The 22,766-nt window shown below is 36.4% G+C and overlaps 1 protein-coding gene across 11 annotated transcripts in view; it reads left to right on the plus strand.

The window, feature by feature from the left end:
• Window positions 1-22,766, plus strand: part of PLPPR1 (phospholipid phosphatase related 1) — a 538,830-nt gene that overhangs the window by 131,211 nt on the left and 384,853 nt on the right. The window contains exon 1 of one of the 11 annotated variants that reach the window (XM_077912719.1): window positions 8,848-9,047. The exons of the other annotated variants lie outside the window; for them this stretch is intronic. The gene's annotated coding sequence lies outside the window, so the exon portion shown is untranslated. Of the gene's footprint in view, window positions 1-8,847; window positions 9,048-22,766 lie in introns of those variants that run through there. 11 annotated transcript variants of the gene reach the window in all.

Consider the following 22,766-nt stretch of genomic DNA (forward strand, 5'->3'; position numbering starts at 1 on the left):
TAGATGATAAGCAGGGAAATGAGGTAAGGGGAGCAATGAAGTTTTGATTAACTGGCAGAGTTGTGATGATCTAGCATCAGAACTCTGTAGATATAGTAGGTATCAAAAGTTGCCTTTTATTCTCATGGGCACTTTCATGGGTTCTTTGATGACTCATCTTCCCCCTTTCCAAGGAATTTCTCCCCTGTGGTCCCCATGAGGAAAGCAGATGCATCCCTGGTATGGCTGATGGCTTATTTCTTTGGTACCTGGCCATATAGTGATACCTAGATCTTATATTTTGTCCAGGTTTCTTTTTTTAAGATTTATTTATTTATTCATGAGACAAAGACAGAGAGAGAGAGGCAGAGACATAGGCAGAGTGAGAAGCAGGCTTCTCACAGGGAACCCGATGTGGGACTCGATCCTGGATCCTGGGATCACAACATGAGCCGAAGACAGGTGCCCAACTGCTGAGGCACCAGGCGTCCCTTGTCCAGGTTTTGATAAAAGCAACCACATTAAGTATTTCGAACAGAAAGGGGTTTAATATAAGAAATTACTGCTTTTAAAAATTGTCGCAAGGACCAAGGGAGCAGGTTTCAGGCTGGACTTTCAGGAATGACTCAGAAAAACATAGAATTATAGAATTACCTATGATCCAGTAATTCCACTACTGAGTATTTACCCAAAGAATACAAACACACCAATTCAAAAAGATACTCGCACCTCTATGTTTATTGCAGCATTATTTTCAATCACCAAAATATGGAAGCAGCAGCCTAAGTGTCCATCAATAGATGAGTGGATAAAGAAAAATATATTTATGATGGAATATTACTCAGCCATGTAAAAGAATGAAATCTTGCTATTTGTAACAACATGGTTGGATCTAGAGGGCTTAATGCTAAGTGAAATAAGTCAGTCAGAGAAGGACAAATACCATATGATTTCACTTATATGGAATTTAAGAAACAAAACAAACAGAGGAAAAAAGAGGTAAACCAAAAAACAGACTCTTAACTATAGAGAACAAACTGGTAGTTATCAGAGGGGAGGTAGATGAAGGGATGGGTGAAAAATATGAAGGGGTTTGAGAGTACTCATATCATGATGAGTCCTGAGTGATTAATACAATTGTGAAATCACTATATTGTACACCTGAAACTTATATAACATTGTATGATAACTCTATTGGAATTAAAATAGAAAAGTTTTCACTGGGAGCCTTTCCCCTAAGATCAGGAACAAGACAGGGATGTCCACTCTCACCACTACTATTCAACATAGTACTAGAAGTCCCAGCCTCAGCAATCAGACAACAAAAAGACATTAAAGGCATTCAAATTGGCAAAGAAGAAGTCAAACTCTCCCTCTTCGCCGATGACATAGAAAACCCAAAAGCCTCCACCCCAAGATTGCTAGAACTCATACAGCAATTTGGTAGCATGGCAGGATACAAAATCAATGCCCAGAAATCAGTGGCATTTCTATACATTAACAATGAGACTGAAGAAAGAGAAATTAAGGAGTCAATCCCATTTACAATTGCACCCAAAAGCATAAGATACCTGGGAATAAACCTAACCAAAGAGGTAAAGGATCTATACCCTAAAAACTATAGAACACTTCTGAAAGAAATTGAGGAAGACACAAAGAGATGGAAAAATATTCCATGCTCATGGATTGGAAGAATTAATATTGTGGAAATGTCAATGTTACCCAGGGCAATTTACACGTTTAATGCAATCCCTATCAAAATACCATGGACTTTCTTCAGAGAGTTGGAACAAATTATTTTAAGATTTGTGTGGAATCAGGAAAGACCCCGAATAGCCAGGGGAATTTTAAAAAAGAAAACCATAGCTGGGGGCATCACAATGCCAGATTTCAGGTTGTACTACAAAGCTGTGGTCATCAAGACAGTGTGATACTGGCACAAAAACAGACACATAGATCAATGGAACAGAATAGAGAACCCAGGAGTGGACCCTGAACTTTATGGTCAACTAATATTCAATAAAGGAGGAAAGACTATCCATTGGAAGAAAGACAGTCTCTTCAATAAATGGTGCTGGGAAAATTGGACATCCACATGCAGAAGAATGAAACTAGACCACTCTCTTTCACCATACACAAAGATAAACTCAAAATGGATGAAAGATCTAAATGTGAGACAAGATTCCATCAAAGTCCTGGAGGAGAACACAGGCAACACCCTTTTTGAACTCAGCCACAGTAACTTCTTGCAAGATACATCCACGAAGGCAAAAGAAACAAAAGCAAAAATGAACTATTGCAACTTCATCAAGATAAGAAGCTTTTGCACAGCAAAGGATACAGTCAACAAAACTCAAAGACAACCTACAGAATGGGAGAAGATATTTGCAAATGACGTATCAGATAAAGGGCTAGTTTCCAAGATCTATAAAGAACTTATGAAACGCAACAGCAAAGAAACAAACAATCCAATCATGAAATGGGCAAAAGACATGAACAGAAATCTCACAGAGGAAGACATAGACATGGCACATGGCCAACAAGCACATGAGAAAATGCTCTGCATCATTTGCCATCAGGGAAATACAAATCAAAACCACAATGAGATACCACCTCACACCAGTGAGAATGGGGAAAATTAACAAGTCAGGAAACCACAAATGTTGGAGAGGATGTGGAGAAAGGGGAACCGTCTTGCTCTGTTGGTGGGAATGTGGACTGGTGCAGCTACTCTGGAACACTGTGTGGAACCTCAAAACTAGTTGAGGTTCCCAAAGAGTTAAAAATAGATCTGCCCTACGACCCAGCAATTGCACTGCTGGGGATTTACCTCAAAGATACAGATGCAATGAAACGCTGGGATACCTGCACCTGATGTTTATAGCAGCAATGTCCACAATAGCCAAACTGTGGAAGGAGCCTCGGTGTCCATCGAAAGATGAATGGATAAAGAAGATGTGGTCTATGTATACAATGGAATATTACTCAGCCATTAGAAATGACAAATACCCACCATTTGCTTCGATGTGGATGGAACTCGAGGGTATTATGCTGAGTGAAATAAGTCAATCGGAGAAGGACAAACATTATATGGTCTCATTCATTTGGGGAATATAAAAAATAGTGAAAGGGAATAAAGGGGAAAGGAGAAAAAATAAGGGGAAATATCAGAAAGGGAGACAGAACATGAAAGACTCCTAACTCTGGGAAACGAACTAGGGGTGGTGGATGGAAGGGGAGGTGGATGGAAGGGGAGGTGGATGGGGGGTGGGGGTGACCGGGTGACGGGCACTGAGGTGGGCACTTGACAGGATGAGCACTGGGTGTTATTCTATATGTTGGCGAATTGAACACCAATAAACAATAAATTTATTAAAAACATAGAAAAATAAAATAGAAAAGTTTTTTTTTTTAATGAGAAAAATATAGAACTGACCCACCAGGAGGACTACTTCCTCTGAGATCCACTACTGGAGCTATGGCAGAAGTAAGAAACTCCTGCTACCACTGATTACTGCAACTGTCTTTGGAAGCATGGTGAGCTAGAACATGGACATCATAGCTTTGATACATTGATTAGCAAACCAAAACATAACGTCAGTGCTACCCCTGGAGAATGGACAGTGCTGCAGAGAAAATTCATATGGCCATGATTGTGCTTGACAGCTGAATCAGCCAAATAGATTCCGCTTCATGCCTGCCTTCCAAACCTCAAACAGGTGTTTCTAGTTGTCAGAACCAAATTTATATATGGAAATGTAGCTGTAAGAGAGTCTGGGAGGTGATTTTTTAGCTTCTTAATTTCTCTAACCTAAGTAGGGAAATACACAAAAACAAGCTCACTGGTAGCCTAATCATGATCACAAGGGAGGATCAATCTTAGGTAAAGATGACATTGGAGAAAACACATTGGAATGAGGAAAGGTATTTGAGTTTTTGAGAACATCATTGAGCTAATGATTAAAACTTGTCCTGTTTCTGAACCTGAAGTTCTATAAAATAGTGACTACCTCATTGTTTAAACATATTACTTGAAATTCTGTTATATCATTTGAAATTGTTTATTTTTTATTCCCCCTAACTGCCCCTTCCCCCACCTCAGCTACCATTTAAGTTCCAGAACAGCAGAGATTTTCCCAGTCATATTCACTAGTCCTTTCTTGTTACCTGGACCAATGCCTAGAATAGAAAAAATCTCAAAAATATTTGCTGAAATATTGAAGTGATAAAAATAGGGAATAAAACATGATAATTGTGGCTTAAAGGGAGTAGTAATAACCACATGATACTTATACCAGAAATGCAATATTGCTTTAACATTCAGAATCAAGGCAATATACCATATCAACAGATTAAAAAAAGAAAAATTATTTAATCATCATAATAGATGCAGAAAAATTATTTGACAAAATTTAACATCCATTCTTGATAAAAAATCTTACCAAACTGGAACTAGAAGGGAAATTCCTCCTCCTGATAAAGGACATCAGTGGAAGATCTACAGGAAACATACCGTTGTATAAGTTCTTTATATATTTTAGATATTCTTTATTGGATATGTCATTTGCAAATATTTTCTCCCATTCAGTAGGTTGTCTTTTAGTTTCCTTTGCTGTGCACAGCTTTTAATTTTGACTTAGTCCCAGTAGTTTATTTTTGCTTTTATTTCCCTTGCTTTGGGAGATATATCCAGAAAGATGTTATGGTTGATGTCAAAGAAATTTTTGCCTGTGCTCTCTTCTAGGACTTTTATGGTTTCAACTAGATGCTTAATCTATTTTGATTTTATTTTTGTGTATGATGTAAAAATGTGGTCCAGTTTCATTCTTTTGTACATAGCTGTCTAGTTTTCTCAGCATCATTTGTTGAAGAGACTGTCTTTCCCATCGCATTTTCTTGCCATCTTTGTTGAAGATTAATTGACCATCTAATTGTGGGCGTATTTCTGGACTTCCTGTTCTATTGATCTGTGTGTTTTTTGTGCCAATACCATACTGTTTTGATAACAACAGCTTTGTAATATAACTTGAAGTCTGGAATTGTGATTCCTCCAGTTTTGTTTTTCTTTTTCAATACTGCTTTGGCTATTTCAGGCCTTTTGTGATTCTATATACAAATTTTAGGATTGTTTGTTCTAGTTTTGTGAAGAATGCTGTTCATATTTTGATAGGGATTCCATTAAATGAGTAGATTGGTTTGGGTAGTATAGACATTTTAACAATATTTGTTCTTCCACCCCAATATTATTTGATAGTCTTTCCTAACAAGTGGTTTGAGATATTCTGAGAGCAAGAGAAAATTTCCCAAGGAATTTGTGGTATCAAAAGCAATAATAGTGCCTGTTTAAATTTATATTAAAGATCAAGAAATAGAACAATTGTTTATTTATTTATTTATTTATTTATTTATTTATTTATAGAATTATTTTATATATGAGAGAGAGCACGAGCAGAGGGGAGAGGCAGGGGGAGAAGCAGACTCCCCATTGAGCAGGGAACCCAATATGGGGCTTGATTTTAGGACCCTGAGATCATGACTTGAGCTGAAGGCAGACACTTAACTGACTGAGCCAATCCAGGATAACCCTAAAGTAATTGTTTTAAAAAAAATCCCTTTAAAGGAGGCCATATAGTCCTTGAATATATAGTCAGTGCACATTGTGAAAATCAAAAGAATGTCTCATAATTCAGTCACTTAGATAGACACTGAACCGAGCATCAATCACCAGCCTTGATAGACTTGGATATCATACAACTGTAAATTATTTTTATCTGTAGAATAAGAATAAAATTATTCTTAGTGCTAGACAATTATATAAGGCCAGGACATAGGGAACACAGAAACTGATATATGCCAAGTTAATGAGGAGCATAAAATGTTAATAATTCTAAAATTTGCTTTGATATGAGCTTTACCAAATCTGTAAGCTGCATTCATTTGATCAAAATTCTCATGTCACACATCAGGAGATTTAAGAATTATTAAAAACCATTATTAAATGGAGAATGTCAGAATGATTTTCATATGTATGGCAATAAAGACTATTTTTAACCACATAGTTACTGTTAGAGTGTGCAGTAGCAGACAAATTAAGCAAAATATGAAAATACTGATTATAATTTTTGTCTATAAAATATAAGAATTCCAAACACCCATAATGGAATACTTTTTAATCTATTTAACACTATATTCATAGTTAAATTTAAATTTTATTATACTTTTGGCTCCCAAGTATCAGTATAGTATGCTTTTAAAATATGCTTTTTCTTGTGATTAATTTACATTAAATAGCATGTATCATTATTAACAGAAAAAGGTCTCAAAACTTGTTTTTGTATATAATAAGTATGTATTATATGTAAATATACAATGTATTAAAGATTGCATTTAAATGCAATTTGTAATTTAATAAATTTAATATAATATATTTTCAACAAAAAATCATATCATTATAACCCACAGTGCAAAAAAACTGACAAACCCATTAGCAAGTATCTTTGAAGACATTCTATTCTGTACTGTTCAATATAATAGCTACTAGCTACATGCAGCTGTTTAAATTTAAATTAATTAAAATGAAATAAAGTTAAAAATTTAGTTCTTCATTCACACTAGTTTCATCTTCTATGCTCAGTAGTTTGGACGTTGTGGACAGTATAGAGTAGAACATGTGCATCATTGATCACAGAAAATCCTATCAAGTAGCTGCGATCTATATTATTGTGAAAGGGATTTGTTCCTTAAAGTAGTAAGAAAGACAGTTTTATGTGGTAAAGTTATTCTTGTCGATGTCTTTTCTATGATTCTAAGCATTTAGAGGGTAGGATTTATGTCTGAGCAGGACTGGCACATGCTGGATACAAATGTACTTATTGGTCCTCCAATATGCTCAATGTACCCCAGTAATAGAGACAACAGCAGAATTAATAGCACTATGTAACTTGTTGTATTTTACATTGTGCAAAGTGGTTTTATGTAGCTGTCATTTGAGTTTAAAAACAGTTTCAGAAAATGGTAGGGATTATAACTCCCATTTTATAGTTGAGAAGTCTGAAGTTCAGGGAAATAAAAGGACTTTTCTGGATGATAACAGCAATAATATAAGTAATGTTTATTGGTTGTTAATTTTTAATGTTTATTAATAACTAATATCTGTCATTTAATATATTTAGCTATTAATGTTAATCCTAATGTTTATGGCACTTCAGTGAATTATAACTTAATTGTCACAGACCTTTGATTATACTACTTTTACATTTTTCCATTTTATAGATGAAGAAACTGAGATTTAGGGGAATAAGGCAACTTGCTCAAAAGACTGGAATTTGAACTCAGGGAGTTTATTAGGCTTGTATGTTGACTTAGATTCATACTGTGGCTTTTCCTCTGCTCCAGTTTTGGCCCTTGAAATCCCAAATTCATCATGGGCCCACTTGGTAACTTGGTGGTCCCAATTCAACAATCTTGTAAGGAAAGAAAATTTAGCAACTAGCATGCATGTCAAATAACCAAACAGTATACGTTATATATTGTTTGTGGCCAACCTTGAGTTGCTGTACACTGATGGCATCTTGATGGGACAGACCAAAGCTGTTGATCAAAGGAACAAAAGACACGTACCTCTATAGAGTCAGGCTTGCATTTGTTTGCAGCTGAAAACAATTATGAGTCGTGCAGACTGACAATATGCTGTCAGCCAGAGATTTAGAAATTGCACAATTAAGCTAGTCTCAGCTTGGCATTGATAAAGAATAAAGCTCCAGCCAAAACCAGATGCCTGTGTAGTCATGAATTAGGACCTTTAGGTGTCTACATCATTTTCAGCCCAACATTTTGGAGTCTGGGTAATTCATATGACTCCAACTCTGTGACAATTTTTTTTAGGTTGAACCATATGAAATTATTATTTTTGTAGGTCAAATGGTCAAACGTAAGCCATTTTATGTAGTTCAATCTTGTACCTCACAGAGCACCAGCCAACAAACTGTGAGTGCTTTGCTTTCCCCCAGAAACAATGTGTCCACGTCACCTCACTCCTTGAAAAACTTTCCACAGCTGCCCATTCCACATAAACCCCTTGGCCAGCATCACACGTCACTCTCATTCTCAGGCTTGCCACCCTCCAGATTCCCTTTTGTCCTCTTCCCTGAAGCCTTGGCTTCGTCCATGGCTTGTCTCCAGGCACCAACATGCCCACCTAGCATGCTCTCACCTCAGGGCCTTTGACCAAGATGTTCCATCCATGTGGAATGTCGTCCTCTCTGGCTCTGTAAGTTTTCTGAGTCTCAGAGCTGGGGCAGAAATGATGCTACACAGATGGAGGACTGGTGCACAATTTGAAGTATTGTCATGTTTATGTCAGTGGCTAAAAAAGTTTTTGCAAGTAGTCAGAACATATTTTTGTACATTAATCAGATAAAAATTTTCTGAGTTTCAGCAAAATTCTGCTGGCCATGAAGGTAAAAACCATTTTGTCAGAGACTGTTGTCATTATCCACAAGACAAATGCTAGGCTTCTGTAGCACTGCATGTGTGTGTGTACGTCTATGTGTGTATGATACATAATAGTATAAGAAAAAGAAATGTCACAAATAGAAGATAATAAGTCTCTGGGTATGTATGTATATTGGGTGTACTCTCTCAGTTGCAAAAGTCAGAAATTCAATTCAGGCCTAAAACACAAATTGGAATCAATTGACTGATGTAACAGATTTTTAAGGAATCAGGCTATCTGTAGGCATGGCTGGGTTGAAGATAGACTGATGTCATTTAAAAGCTTTCTTTTTCTCCATCTTCCAAGTCTACATTTCTCTTTTGGATTCGTTCTCAGGAAGGCTGTCTTCAGACATCCACGAGGCTGTCCTTAACCACATCCGCTTAAGTGGTTCTTAGCCTCTATAATCCTAGAAGAAGCACTCCTTTCCCAATGGTTCCAGAAGAAGTTCCATGGAGAGCTCCAATTAGTCTGACTTAGGCCATCTGATCATGTCTGAACCTGTTATTGTGACTGGAAGGATGGACACGGAGCTGACCAGACTCAGTCATGTGCTCACCTCTGGAAAGACAAGGTAGAGGCCACCTTACTCAAACCACATAGTCTGAGAGTAGGGGAGAGGTGCTTCTGAAATGAAAAATGGGTTTCTGATAACAGAATAATAAACCAATGTTCAGTATCTGTGTGTGTGTGTGCGCACACACACATGTGCACACTTTGGTAAAACCAAATAGTAGCTAAAGTTCATCGGTGACATCCTATTCAAAAACCATTTATAGCTTTCTTATAAATCTTTTATTTAGAAAGTTTTTGCTTAGTTACAACTTCTAATGCAAGAAATTAGTGGCTGATCTTGGTCGCTGTTGAGAAGTATGAATATGAAATTCAAATATTTTTATGAATTCACATATACTAACAAATACTAAAGTAAATCATCATTCACTTTTATATGTAAATTACTGAAAATATAAAGTTAACTTTGGTAATATTAGCTTAAGGCCTGGGTGTTCAGTAGATTTCAATAAACACTTGTTGACTTCTGGATGAATATATAAGTAAAATCCTAATTAGTTTTTCTGTTATCATTTCATGTTCAAGTAAATAATTTGATTTATTTTGGCAAAATATTCCAGGTATTTGTAAGCATGAAATAAAACTAGACCAATGATTACTAGCTAATAAATAAGACTTAGTTTGACTTCCGTGGTCTTTCAGTTATTGAGCTCATGAAAACAAAGTTAAATTATTTTTCAAAATAAGAAAGGAATTCTTGGTGGATATAATTAGGATTCATTTTAATAATAAAATATGGGCAAAGATAACTGATGGTAATCTAAATGTCTAATTTACTTTGAGTCTCTGTGAAATAGGAATTCTTTTGCAGAATAAAGAATTATTTTGCAGCATTCTTCAAGCTAAATTCATAAAATGTGCTAATTATGGTTGAAATGTAAATTTTGATATGATTGTGGGAGCCACTACAGCTTAATTCTGTATCATGCTTCTTTCAAATGGCAATCATAAAACCTTGAGAGATTTTCAATATAGGATCTTATTTCAGAAATCAACAGTATCTAGAACTAGGGCTCATTGGAAACGAAATTCATATCATCCTATGATTTAGTTTACGGAATTGGAAGGAAATAATGTTCGCTCCCCTAAAATACAAATTTATTATTAGACAAAATAGCTAGAGTTTCAGATGCATAGCCGTAGAATTCTTCTAAAATTTCTTTATAACTATCCCTCTTACAAGATCATACCACCATGACCTTCGGCATTTCTTTCTATTGCTTTTGAATGGTGCTCTCCCCAAATTATTCTAGATCTACAGTGAGATGAAGTTGCTAGAGTGTAAAATTTGGCATCCCAAATGATAAGTGGGTTGATAAAGCAAGACTGTCTTCCAGAGGATGGCATCAAATTTTTCGTCACGGAGCATTCCACAGGATCAGCACATGACTATTTTATTAAGTACCTCCAAAGAGTGACAACAGCATTCTTTCCACTTTGACCCTAGGCTATCATCAAATATGTAAACTATTAAAACTATACAAAAACAAAACTATACAAAACAAAACTCTTCAGGGCCCTCCATTTCCTTACTTGAGGAATGAGTCTTTCGTTCCTACCTCTGCTCCTTTCCAGCTGCTCCGTTTATGAGCTAATCTAGCCACTAGCCTTTTGACCTGTTTTTCACTTTCAGCTCCATCATCAGGAGCTAGGTCTAATATAGCACAACTGCCTCTCTGGTTCCATTCCTTTCATTCTTTTCAATGCCTTGTGGCATGCCACTAGCACTCTTCTTCTTGGTAGACAGCAGCCTTTGAAATTTATTAACAACCTTAAGGTATTAGCTTTTTTTTGTCTAAGAGCTATTCTAAGGCTAGTCAAGGGCAAACAGTTCAAGGGGAAAAATCTAGAGATACTAACCTCAAAGTTTAGAGAAGAGGCATCAGGAGCGGATAAGAAATGAACGGACAGCAAAGGGAAAGTTTGAATCACAAACCAAGTTTTACGATCAGAGAAGTATTAGTTCTATGGATACTCTGTTGGGGCACAGGCAAAATGTGAAAGAGCAGTTTAATTAAAAAGCTATATTGAAAGCCAGTGCCAGGGATTAGCAGAACAAATGTGATAGGGTCCCTATTGGAGAGGTGCTACAGGGCATCAGAGCAGAGACGGACTTGCCCAGAGAGCCATTCAGATGGTGTTGGAACTAGGACTTCATCTCAGCTGTTTTTAAAATCCATACTGCATCCACATGTGATACAGTCCTTTCTGCTCTCACTTTTCAAGAGGATTTGTAGGTGTTCTTTGACAGTGTGATAACTCAACTAGTGATGAATGCATCCAGTTTAGTTGGAAACCAACTAATATTTCTCTATCCTATTTTCAGGGATACTGTGAGAGGCTTTACCAAAAGTTCTGCCTATGTCCAGATAGACCATGCCTGACATTTTCCCAATCTACCCATTCTACTAACTGGTCAGGATGGCTTTTTTCCCCTAGTGAACTGGTGTTTGTTCCTAGTGATTCCAATGATTAGTTTTTATATGGTGGTGTTCTTAACTGAATACTGGGATTTTATCTGTTCCATCTCCTATGCCGTGGCCTCCTTTGCACTTCTGTGACTCATCAGAGATTACTGAAATTAGCTGATTATGCAATTCAATATGATTATTCAATTCAGTTATTCAATATCAATGTGAGTATAGTGTATCCAGGCTAAGATATGTAGAGTGATATAATAGAGTTAATGTATTCTTATGATTTATTCATTTATTTTGGTTTTCTTCATGTTCATTGAACTGAGAAGTTCAAATATTTTCATTTCAAAATGTCATTCAGCATCACTGTACCATTGACCACAAATAGTGAGGCTATTCTTTCTTGGTAATGAAGGGAAAAAAGGTGGAGGAGAGAACTCGACTTATTGTTGAACTTGTCTGCTTTTTAGGTGTCAGGTCATTGGTCTTCAGTGCTCTACGAACTAGTTTTATATATATCTGAGCTGTGGCCTTAAAGATGAGTACCACTGCAAGGAGTAACTGAAAGAATGAGAAATGCCCTACCATCAAAGATATTTTGCTGAACTATCACATGTAAGTTTTATTTTTGGGAAGAAAAGGTGAAGTAATTTATAAATTCTAGTAAATTAAAAACATAAATGAGTTAACATATCATTAATTTTTTTTGCTATTGTAAATGATATGTATTCCCTAGCCTCATCTCTTTCCATTATAAGGTAACTGGAAAATCCTTGGCTATATCACCAGCTATATTATAATTTATTTTTTTGTGGAAGCACTGGGATCATGATTGAAACTTCAAATATATTATTAATGATTTTTCTTTCTTAACCACAAGTGATTACTCACCAAAAGTCAATCTAGAGTAATTTTGTGAGGAAACTTCAAATAAGTTGGACATCTGTGTCTATAGAATGTGTTTAAAAATATTTTGGGAAAACAGATAGTTTTATATACAGTAAATGAGTGGGGTGGAAGTGCTAAAAAGGGTAATCTGAAGCAATTCTATACCAATTTAAACAAATACTCAGCTGGTTTCAAAGTTCAGGGAGTCAGAACATTCTAGAAAATATGGTCAAAAGAAATTCATACTACTAGGGATATTAAAGCCTCTTCCTGTTTATAAGGTAAAATATTATATAGAGAATACAGTATTACATAGAAAGAAGTCCTATTTCCTGTTTGTGGAGTATCAACTGCCCAGGTCACCCAGAGCATGTTCTCCCAGCTACTGGGAATGTAGTGTGCTGATGGCTCACAGCTGTCCCTCTTCAGAAGCTGCTTTCATCAAAGGGAGGTCTTTCCTAAGGCTATATACCCTTACTGGGGCAGCCCGCATTTGATAAAGGATCAGTGTAGAGTTACAAAGCCTGTCCCTTCCCTCAATTTTAGACAATTCTGAAGGGCTACCCTTTGTCCAGAGTTTCCTGTGGGATTATGGGATTAGCGGGAGCTTCTGCTACAGCTGCATTGTGCATCACAGTTCATCTTATCCCTCTGCCCAGTTGTCATAGGTGGCATTCATGGAATCCCTGTCTACTGAGTCTTCCACATGAAAATCTTCACTCCGGAGTGTGTCTGGGCAGCCAAAGCTGTGATGGTACAAAAAATGGTTTTAGGGAGGCCTACTCTATAATGTAATTTTGGAGCTGGATGACCTCATCACCTATAGTGGCTAGAATACTGACAGCCTTGGGCATACTAGAATTCTGTACTTATTAAAATTTTCACTAGTGATGCAGTGGAACAGGATAACATTGGAAGGGAATGTACAGTATAACAGGTACTTGAGAGCTATGAGAGAAGTAGGTGCTGTAAGAATTATGAAATCAAATGTCTGTTGTTGGGTAATATTGATGCATTGGAGAGGATAATGAAAGGCTGAAGGTTGATTAGGGCAAAATAAGAAAATCAGAAGGCCTTCTAAGTATATAAAGACACTCTTCTCTTGTAGCTGGAAGGGCAGGAAAATGTGAGAATCAGAGCTAAGATTTAATTATAAAAGTAGCAGAACTCCAGAGAAATTTGAATTGTCTGCTCCAATAAGTTGGCTGTGCCAAAGCCAGGGACCTGATGGGAAAGGTGTGGGACTCTGAGATTTGGAAGGAAGACATATGGATCACCTCACTCATAAATTTAAAAACTCAGATCCTGCTGCATCTTCTGGATCTGCATAAGCGACCTACTCCTTTCTGTAAATGCTAGTGATATTCTTCTTGCTTAAACACAAGGTGCTCTTCCTGGCAGGTCAGTATATGTCCCTACACAGACATACCACCCTCCACTCCTTTCCTGGTCACCACAGTCATAGTTAGGACCAGATCTCAGCACTCAATTGGGGAATGACTGAGCCTGCTAAAGGAGAAAAAGGACCATATGCTAAATGAAGGTGGTGCAGACTTCTCAAAATGTACCAGGGCATCTGTATAAATGTTACTAATGATAAAATTCAGCTCCTCTAAGTCTTTGCTCCCTTTTTTGTTTGCTTGGTCTGTAGAAATCCTTCACTAGTGTCTTTTTGTCTTTTTCTCAATACCTTTCTTTCTTTCTTTCTTTCTTTCTTTCTTTCTTTCTTTCTTTCTTTCTTCTTTCTTTCTTTCTTCTTCTTTCTTTTTCTTTTTCCTTCCTTCCTTCCTTCCTTCCTTCCTTCCTTCCAAGATAGATAGATTTATTTATTTATTTATTTATTTATTTATTTATTTATTTATTTATTTTTTATGAGAGACAGAGAGAGAGAGAGGCAGAGACAGAGGCAGAGGGAGAAGTAGGCTCCCCATAGGGAGCCTGTTGCGGAATTTGATCCCAGGACCCTGGCACAACCTGAGCCGAAGGCAGACGTTCAACCACTGAGCCACCCAGGTGTCCCTTCTCAGTACATTTCTAACAGAGTTTTCTTTAAAAAATATTTTGTGGCAGCACTATTTGGCACATACATATTTATTATGGATATATAGTTTTCTCCTTCTATTAGTAGCTTGAGGAGGTTGTGCCTGACCAGCATAGGTCTTCCTATTTAGGTAAGCAATAAAATCAGCTTTGTGTTTTTTTGATTTCAGGTATTGAAATGTGATCTCACCCTTTAACAATACTTACTTCATTGAGTTGTTTTAAAGGCTAAAGTAAAAGCAATAAACAGTCAATAAATGTTTTTTCATGGTATTATTTTTTCCATGCTATGTTACTTAATGCATAAATGTTTCACGTAGCTTGAGCCTTTTTATCAACATAAAAAAGACATCATTTCCCCTTCAGGGCTTCAAATTTTATTTTTATCTTATGCTAGTATTACATTCCTTCTCTCCTTTCTGAAATTACCTGAAAGATGTCTTGAGCTTTGCCAATTTGCTTGTCTTTAATTCTTTGTTTTTGTTATTTTTGATTAGAAGAATCTTTAAGGCAGAGAGTCAATTTGATAATTAAGAATTTGTTCTAATTGGATATTTTTTTACTACTAGAAAGAGATACTGTGTTCATATCTAATTTCAGATACTTCTAGGGAATTAATTCAATTCACATCATTATTAAAAATCTAAATCTTGGAGGGCCTAGGTGGCTCAGCTGGTTAAGCATCTGACTCTTGATCTCAGCTCAGGTCTTGGTCACAGGGTTGTGAGTTCGGGCCCTGCATCAAGCCTACTTAAAAACAAACAAACAAACAAACAAACAAACAAACAAAACCACCTAAATCTCCAAAGCCAGGACCTTTTAGTTTAGCTATTTAGGTATTTAAAATAGAAGACAGTAATGGTGAGGTGAGAAGTTGACAGGAACTGTAGTAGGAAGCAGGTGAGGGCTCATAGGCTCTGTAATTATGTGTCTGAACTATAATATTCTATAGACTTGTGACCTCACTGACCAGAGCTTTGTTTGGTTTAAGCTAAATGGGAGTACTTTTTACCTGAAAACCAAATACACTACTTATCCAATGGTTTTTGGTACTTAGTAAGTGGAGTATTTTTTTCCTTGAAAATAATCTACATATGAAATCAAACAAAGGTCTGAGAATTACTTGATAATTATATAGACTAAGAAATGGGTTGGATGTGCAGGTCAATGCCTATCTAAATCCATAATCATGGTCCAGTTGTATATGAACTTTTCATCTAAGCTGATATTGGCAATGTACCTTCCAAGATTCTATTCCTGTGTGAAGAAAATATTTAGCAGAGATAATAGTATTTGAAAATAATCTCTTTTTTTTTTCTGAGTTATGTCAAATGACTTCCTAGTGCCTTATAAAAGGTCCTATTTTATGTCAGGCAGAGATAACACTCTTTATTTTATGATACATATTTCATAGCCCTTTTTATGAAAAAAGAAAGAATAGATCACGGCTTCTCACCTTGGCATTCTGGACCTCTTGGGCCAGATAAGTCTTTGTTGTTAGGGTTGTGCCTCTAACATCTTAATGGCGAATGCGATCTTTCCCTTTTCTAGCATCTCCTCCATTTTAGGAGAAAAGACAGGCATGTAGGAATTATAACTATGGAGTATTATCAGGTGGCAGGAGGTTTTGCAGTGGCTTGAGTCCTTAGGAAAAGTACAAGGGTCAAAGATACGGTTATCAGTCCTTGGTTTTAACTCCAATTTTGTCGTATGATCCTGGACAAGTGTTTAGGTTTTTGGTACTGTCATATAATTGATCTTTAAAGTCACCTCTAGCAATATGAATTATTCACTTTTATGTTCCCAGTACCTCCTATACTGTGTGTTGCATAGTAGGCACTTGCTAAATTTTGTTGAATGAATGAATGAATATCCTGAATGTTTTGTGAGTCTAAAATCACATTTTTACTAGCATTCAAAATTATAATTTACACTTGTCTGATTTACCACTGCATTCCCAGAACCTACCATAATGAGAGGTACAGTGTAAGTGCTTAGTAAATAATTATTTGATAAAAGCATGAATACGTAGTATAGAATTCTTAGATTATACAATCATTGACAACAATATGAATCCCAAAGCCTTACCATATTACCATATTTTATTCAAAACCTATAAAGGACATTTATAAAAGACAAATGTGTATTTCCACCCATCCCTGTATTATTCTCACATAAGTCATGGTATTATAATACATATTTGTCCAAGAAGTGAGTTCTTGCATTGAATCAGAACTTGTTCAGGCAAACTCCATCCCTACAACAAGCTGTGGTTGTTCAAAGACCGTATCTTTGGTCTTGGAGAGAGCCTCTGTTAGAATCTAGTCAAATTTTGCTTCCTTTAAGTCAGGGACCACACAGAAAGATAGAAACGGAAATCTCCATGCTTTGGCATTAGAAGGACTTACTTAGGTTTCAGGTCCAGTTCTGCCTCCTAGACATGTGTGGTTCAAAAGTTTTATCCAGTGTAAGCCTCAGGTTTTTCATCTGTTAACTAGAGCTAAATAATACTTGCCTCATTGACTTATTCAGGTAAATGAAAGGAAACACTTAATACCCATCAATATTCATTCCTTTTTAAAATAAGCCTACCATTTTACTTTGTGGTACATAATGGATATGTTCCAAAAATTTGCATGTGTGAACACAATCAATTTTCTGTGAATTGTATTTAACTTTTTATAAAACAGAAAAATTTTTCTTTCAGAAGAATTTTGCTTTAATTCTTTTTAGAATCAGAGTAGGGTGCCCTAGTATGTTTTGAGATTTCAGGTTTGGGTATAGATGGTTTTACAGCACAAATTCTTAGTTAATTTCCATTAGCAAATAATCATTTTAAATCTGTATTCACTTTAAATTGAAATAAATACAGATTCCTGGCCTCCCAGTGAGTTATAGTCTCCAGACCTTTATGTTGTACATATTAAAATAAGTGAGTGTATCACAGTAGGTAAGGTCACTGGAAGGGGACTGCCTGGACTCTTGGCCAGCTCTGGTCTTTACCAACTATATGGCATTGGGGAATCCAACCTTGTTGCACTTCAGTTTCCTAATGTGCAAAATAAAGATAAAAATAATCTCTACCTCCTATTGTTATTGTAGGACTTAGAATGTCTATAGATGTCTTGCATATGATAGGTGGTAAAAATAATTAATTAATTAATTAACTAATTAATGCATTTGTTTATTTCCAAAACGTATCTTGAAACTTATGCTTGTAAATTGTAAAGGCAGAGCTAGCAGAGAGCATGCAAAAGCCTGGGTTTTGTTTTTCAATTTACTCAGAACACTGTTCACAAAGCAGTTGTTTAAAATGGGGCTCTCCATAGTGTTTTTGAGATTCTCTGGTGTATATTTAATTCTATTGCTCTTCCTAAGTGCTTCCAATACACTTAGATGGCTTCACAGTTGAATTTTTCTCTCATCTGTTGTGGAATTCACTAAAGATAGTATATAGCTATAAATAAGCCTATCCATGCAATTGTAACCATGGCAACCACCAGCCTTCAAATGGGGAGATGGGGCTCACATGGCTGGTCTCAACTTCAGCCCAACATGTCCCCTTTCAAATTAGACAGCTCAGAATTGTGCTTTGCACACAACACAGCTATTCATTGCTCTCCACAGAGTATCTATCATTTACCTCAATCTAATACAATTCATTTCTGACTTTAACACATTCTCTGAAAGAACTGTACTAAATTCTGTGAGGAATAAAAAATGTGACTTAAGCTAAGTCCTTCCACCAACATACAGTGGGTTCTTCCTAACATTTATGTTTCTCAGGTCACTCCCTCACTAAAAACTCCTGAGTGGCTCCCTGATAGATAGGGAGTTTAGCTCTTGGTTACTTTTTAGCTGCATATTTTACTCTCCTTCCCATGGCACCTTAAATTCCAGGTTTTCAAAAGTCTGTGTTCTCCAATGCCGTTCTCTCTATCTTTGAAATTATCTCCCAACTCTCTCCGCTCAAGTGCTGCTGCTGCTTCTTCTTTCCTTTTTTTAAAGGTCTTATTTATTCATTCATGAGAGACACACAGAGAGGCAGAGATATAGGCAGAGGAAGAAGGAGGCTCTGTTTGGGGAGCCTGATGCAGAACTTGATCTCAGGACCCTGGGATCACGACCTGAGTCGAAGGCAGACACTCTCCATGCTTTGGCATTAGAAGGACTTAGGAAAAAAAAAAAATAGAAGGACTTAGGTTTTAGGTCCAGTTCTGCCTCCTAGACATATGTGGTTCAGAAACCACTGAGCCACCCAGGTTCCCCAGCTCAAGTGCTTCATGTGTAATTTTCTCTTATTATATGGTTTTAAGGTTAATTTAATTTATATAGACTCCAGTTAGTTCTTCCTTGTTCACGTGAGTGATTCAGTGGAATTAATCACTTATCTTACCAAGTACAGTCAATGAAAAACAAAAAACAATTAAAAAATTCAAAAGTTTATTTATCAAAAAGGACGGACATGGCAAATGTTATTTAGCCCTATATTTAGCATAGAAGACAGTCATGATTTGATTTTCTTTTCTGAATGGATATGGCTGGTAAGAGTTGTGAATATGGGTATATTTGGTGAAGGGTGTTAGGTGGGCCTTCATGTAATGACTCTCAAAAAATTTATAGAATTTTACTGACTATAAATGGTAGATAAAGAAAAGTGAGGTAACTGTAGTGTCCAGATGACCGTGTTAATGATGTTATCAGTTGAGATAGGAGTTGGAGGAAGAATATATTTGGCGGTGGAGTTATGCTTGAGTTTTGACCCATTGCATTTGATGTATCATTAGAACATCCATGTCTAGTACAAGGTTGGAAATTTCTGCTCAGATGTCAGGAATGACTTAGAACTAGAAATATAGATTAGAAAATCATCAGAATGTATGTGGAAATTTAAGGCATTGACATAAATGAAACTGATCGAGGAGAGTGTAGATTGAGAGGAGATACCTGTTGAAGAAGGATACATCAGAGGAGATTCAGAGGAAGTCACTAAGAGAGGGACTAAGTGTTGAGTGCCCTGGCCAGGTGCAGAGACTGGCTTTGAGTAGCAGGAGGCATTCTCCCTTTGAGCTAAGTGGGAAGGAGTGGAATTGCATGTAAGTGAGTATAGACACTGTCCTCTCTCCTCTCTGAAAAAGTAGGAGTCAAGGCACATCTATGGAGAGTGTGTGAATTCTTGGAAGTTCTGCTGTGGAAAATATTTAGGGAAGCAGAGGAATAACTAGGACAAGATTAAAGAAGCTGAAATTGGGAGATTTATCTCTAAGTGCAAGTCCAACACTTTATCTGATTTCTTTCATTGGGATTTAATCATCTGGAAGTAGAAATCAAAATGAATAAGAACGAAGAGATAACATTCTCTCCTACAACATCACTTCTTGCTCCATTCTAGCCATCTTGACTTCCTTCCTTCTCCTTGAACATATCTGGTATACCAGCTGTTCCCTCTGCAGGAATGTTCTCCATACCTCCAGTTCCAGGTAAGCTGGCCACATGGCTTCCTTCCTTCCTGTCTTTTCTTATATCTGACCTTCTTGAAAATGTTCATGCTGACCATATTATTTGATACAATAACTTCAACTCTCTACAATTTTGATCTCCTGCTCACTTACCCCTTTCTTTGGCTATAGTACTTACCTCCTAATATATTAAATAATTGAGTCATTTATCATGTTTACTCTTTATTGTCTGTTTCCTTTTACTGGTATTGAGCTCCATGAGAACATGGCTCTTTGTTCTGTTATGATGTATGCTAACATGACAGAACACGGTGTAGTACATAGTAGTAGCTCAACAAATATTTGTTGAGCGAAATTCAAGTGACTTAAGAAATGTGAATGTCAGTGAAGGCTTATATTGGTTATTAGTTTTGACCAGACCAGAAGCAAAAAACTGCACTTTTCAAGATTACTTTTGGATATAATTTGTAACAAATTTCTTAGGTTATAAAATTAAATCATCCTCCCTCCCTCTTCAGATACCCACTTCTCTATCTTCTTCCATATATAGTTATATATATATATATTATACTCTGATAAATTGCTCACTCACATCTAGAATGAAATCCTCTTAATATAATTATATCTTACACAGGCATTTTGCATTCTAAATTTCTTTTTCATTTATTTGATTAAGAGAGCTGAGTTAGTTCCAGATGTCTAAAAGCCTTTTGAAAGCTGGCTTAGGCATTTCCTTGGTTTTGGTAGGTGGGGAAGGACCATAACTGTGGCATAATGAAGAGCTGCCTGTCCTACCTCTGGGTGAGATGGCCCTTGTTTTGATCACATTTCTCTGTTGATGCTTTCCCTAGAAAAACGATTCTCGGTTTTGCCCCAAGAATCTTAGATAAACAAGTAATTTGACTCAATTGTAAGAATCAATGAATTATTTTTATGTTTCATAGTTATCCCACACATGTGCCTACAAAGTAACCTTGAGACAATTAGATTCTATCATTTTTTGAGGATCTGGTGAAACTGGTAAAAAATTCAGATCAAGATAGGTTTCTTACAACTTAAAAAGAGCAGTGACCTTAGATCACATTGAAAGTTGGGGCCTCTGCTCAGAGTTGCACAGCAGCGCAGCTTCTTACCTTCTCCTAGTGCATATCTCTCCCTCATGTGGGATCTGGGTCCTGGAGTGAGGGAGGCTTGCTCTCATTCTTCTCTCGAGTCTTACACTTGGGAGGCCTTGTACATCTTTACCGAGGAAGTAATCTCTTTCAGCTCTGCTCTCTTGCTACTAATCTTTTTCATAAATATTCAGTGGATATCAGTGGAAAAGAGTTTGTGGGCAGGGAAAGACTTCTCCCGTGTCTGGGCTCCTATGTATTTTCCTCAGTTCAAACATGTCTCTTCACATTTCATGAAAATCTCAGATGTTTTTCTTCTTTGTCCGTTTCTGTGATGGCTAACTCTTATCTCTACTGCTCTGCCAAAGACAGAACAATCTTGGGATCTATTTTTCCTTGGGGTGGCACTGCCCTCTTTTTGGATTTTAGTTCAGTAGGTTACCTTGTGAACTCAGCTCTCTGAGGGGCTCATGCATTATGATTTTTAAAGGCTATCTGGGTTGTTCTCATTGTTAGGATAAGAACTGCTTTTTTTGCTTATTTTCTATATCCTAGGTGGAAGATATTTTTAGTATCTAGAAGGATTCTTTGGTTCTTTCCCCAGTCTCTGGCTATTTCTAAATCTTTTGCTTTCCTGCTCACATTTTAAAGTTGTTTTTTTTTTTTAAATCTTTTTCAATATGTCTGGCATAGTTTTTTTTTTTTAATATTCTGTGTCCAGTAATACCATTATCTGGAATATTTGCAGATTTGATCTACTGTCTGTTGCTTTTGAAAGTCTCTCAGTGATTCTTCTTTGTATCTTTGTATTCTTGTGTATTTTGGGATTTTTGACTATGAGCTCATGTTATTTGAACTTTGTCTGTGGGAATTCTTTGAATCCGGGATTGAAGTTGAATTCCTTTAGAGAGGATTTGTGTTTATTTCTATATGGAGCATGGCCAACCATTTTAAAGTATCTGCCTGAAGTTTTTTGGACCACACTGGTAGCATGAGTGGTCGTTTTAGTTATGAATTCTTAGGGTTTTTTATTTCTTTATGAAGCACCAGGGCCAAGATAGTTTGATTTCTGCATCTTGTCATTTGGGAAGGTAGATTTAGTTTTGTTCACTACTGCACTTATGTTATAGCTCTTAGAGATCCCAGCTGCCTCTCTTAGATAGACTTGTAAATTTTTCTTCCTTCTACAACAGTTGCCAGCTGAATATAATATGCAGTCTAGTGACCATTAAAAGATATTAACATATCCATAGAAACTTAAGAAAAATCCAGCTTTTGTGTGTTTTCTTCTTACTCCTAAATTCGATCTCTGTGGATTTCTTACTTTGTACCTGTTCTTTCAGATGCATTAATTAAAAAAAATACTGTGTTAGCATTTAATTATTAGGGTCATTTGGGGTATCTAGTGTGTCACACCCCATGAACAGAATTCCCCTTTTAAAATTTCTTCACTGCCATGTTAGTGAGGTCTTAGAAGAGAGAATTTGTACTTTCAAGTCATGTTGTTTAACTTCAGAAACTAAAGACTTCCTTTCAAAGAATACAATGTTATTCAAATGGCTACTTAAAGGTTTAGAACCAGTTAATGTTATTTAGACTGATTCACATATTTCCTATTTTTAGAACATCTTTCCCCATAGGCTGAAATCCTAAACCATTGACTAATCTTTATACTATCTGTTCCCCCAGAGAACCATTATTCTTTTTAAGAATATTTTTTTAAAAGATTTATTTATTTTAGAGAAGGAGAGAATGTGAGCTGAGGAGGGTAGAGGGAGAGAGTCCTCAAACAAACTCCTCACTG

This window comes from Canis aureus, chromosome 10 (genome assembly GCF_053574225.1).
Source record: "Canis aureus isolate CA01 chromosome 10, VMU_Caureus_v.1.0, whole genome shotgun sequence".
NCBI lineage: Eukaryota > Metazoa > Chordata > Mammalia > Carnivora > Canidae > Canis > Canis aureus.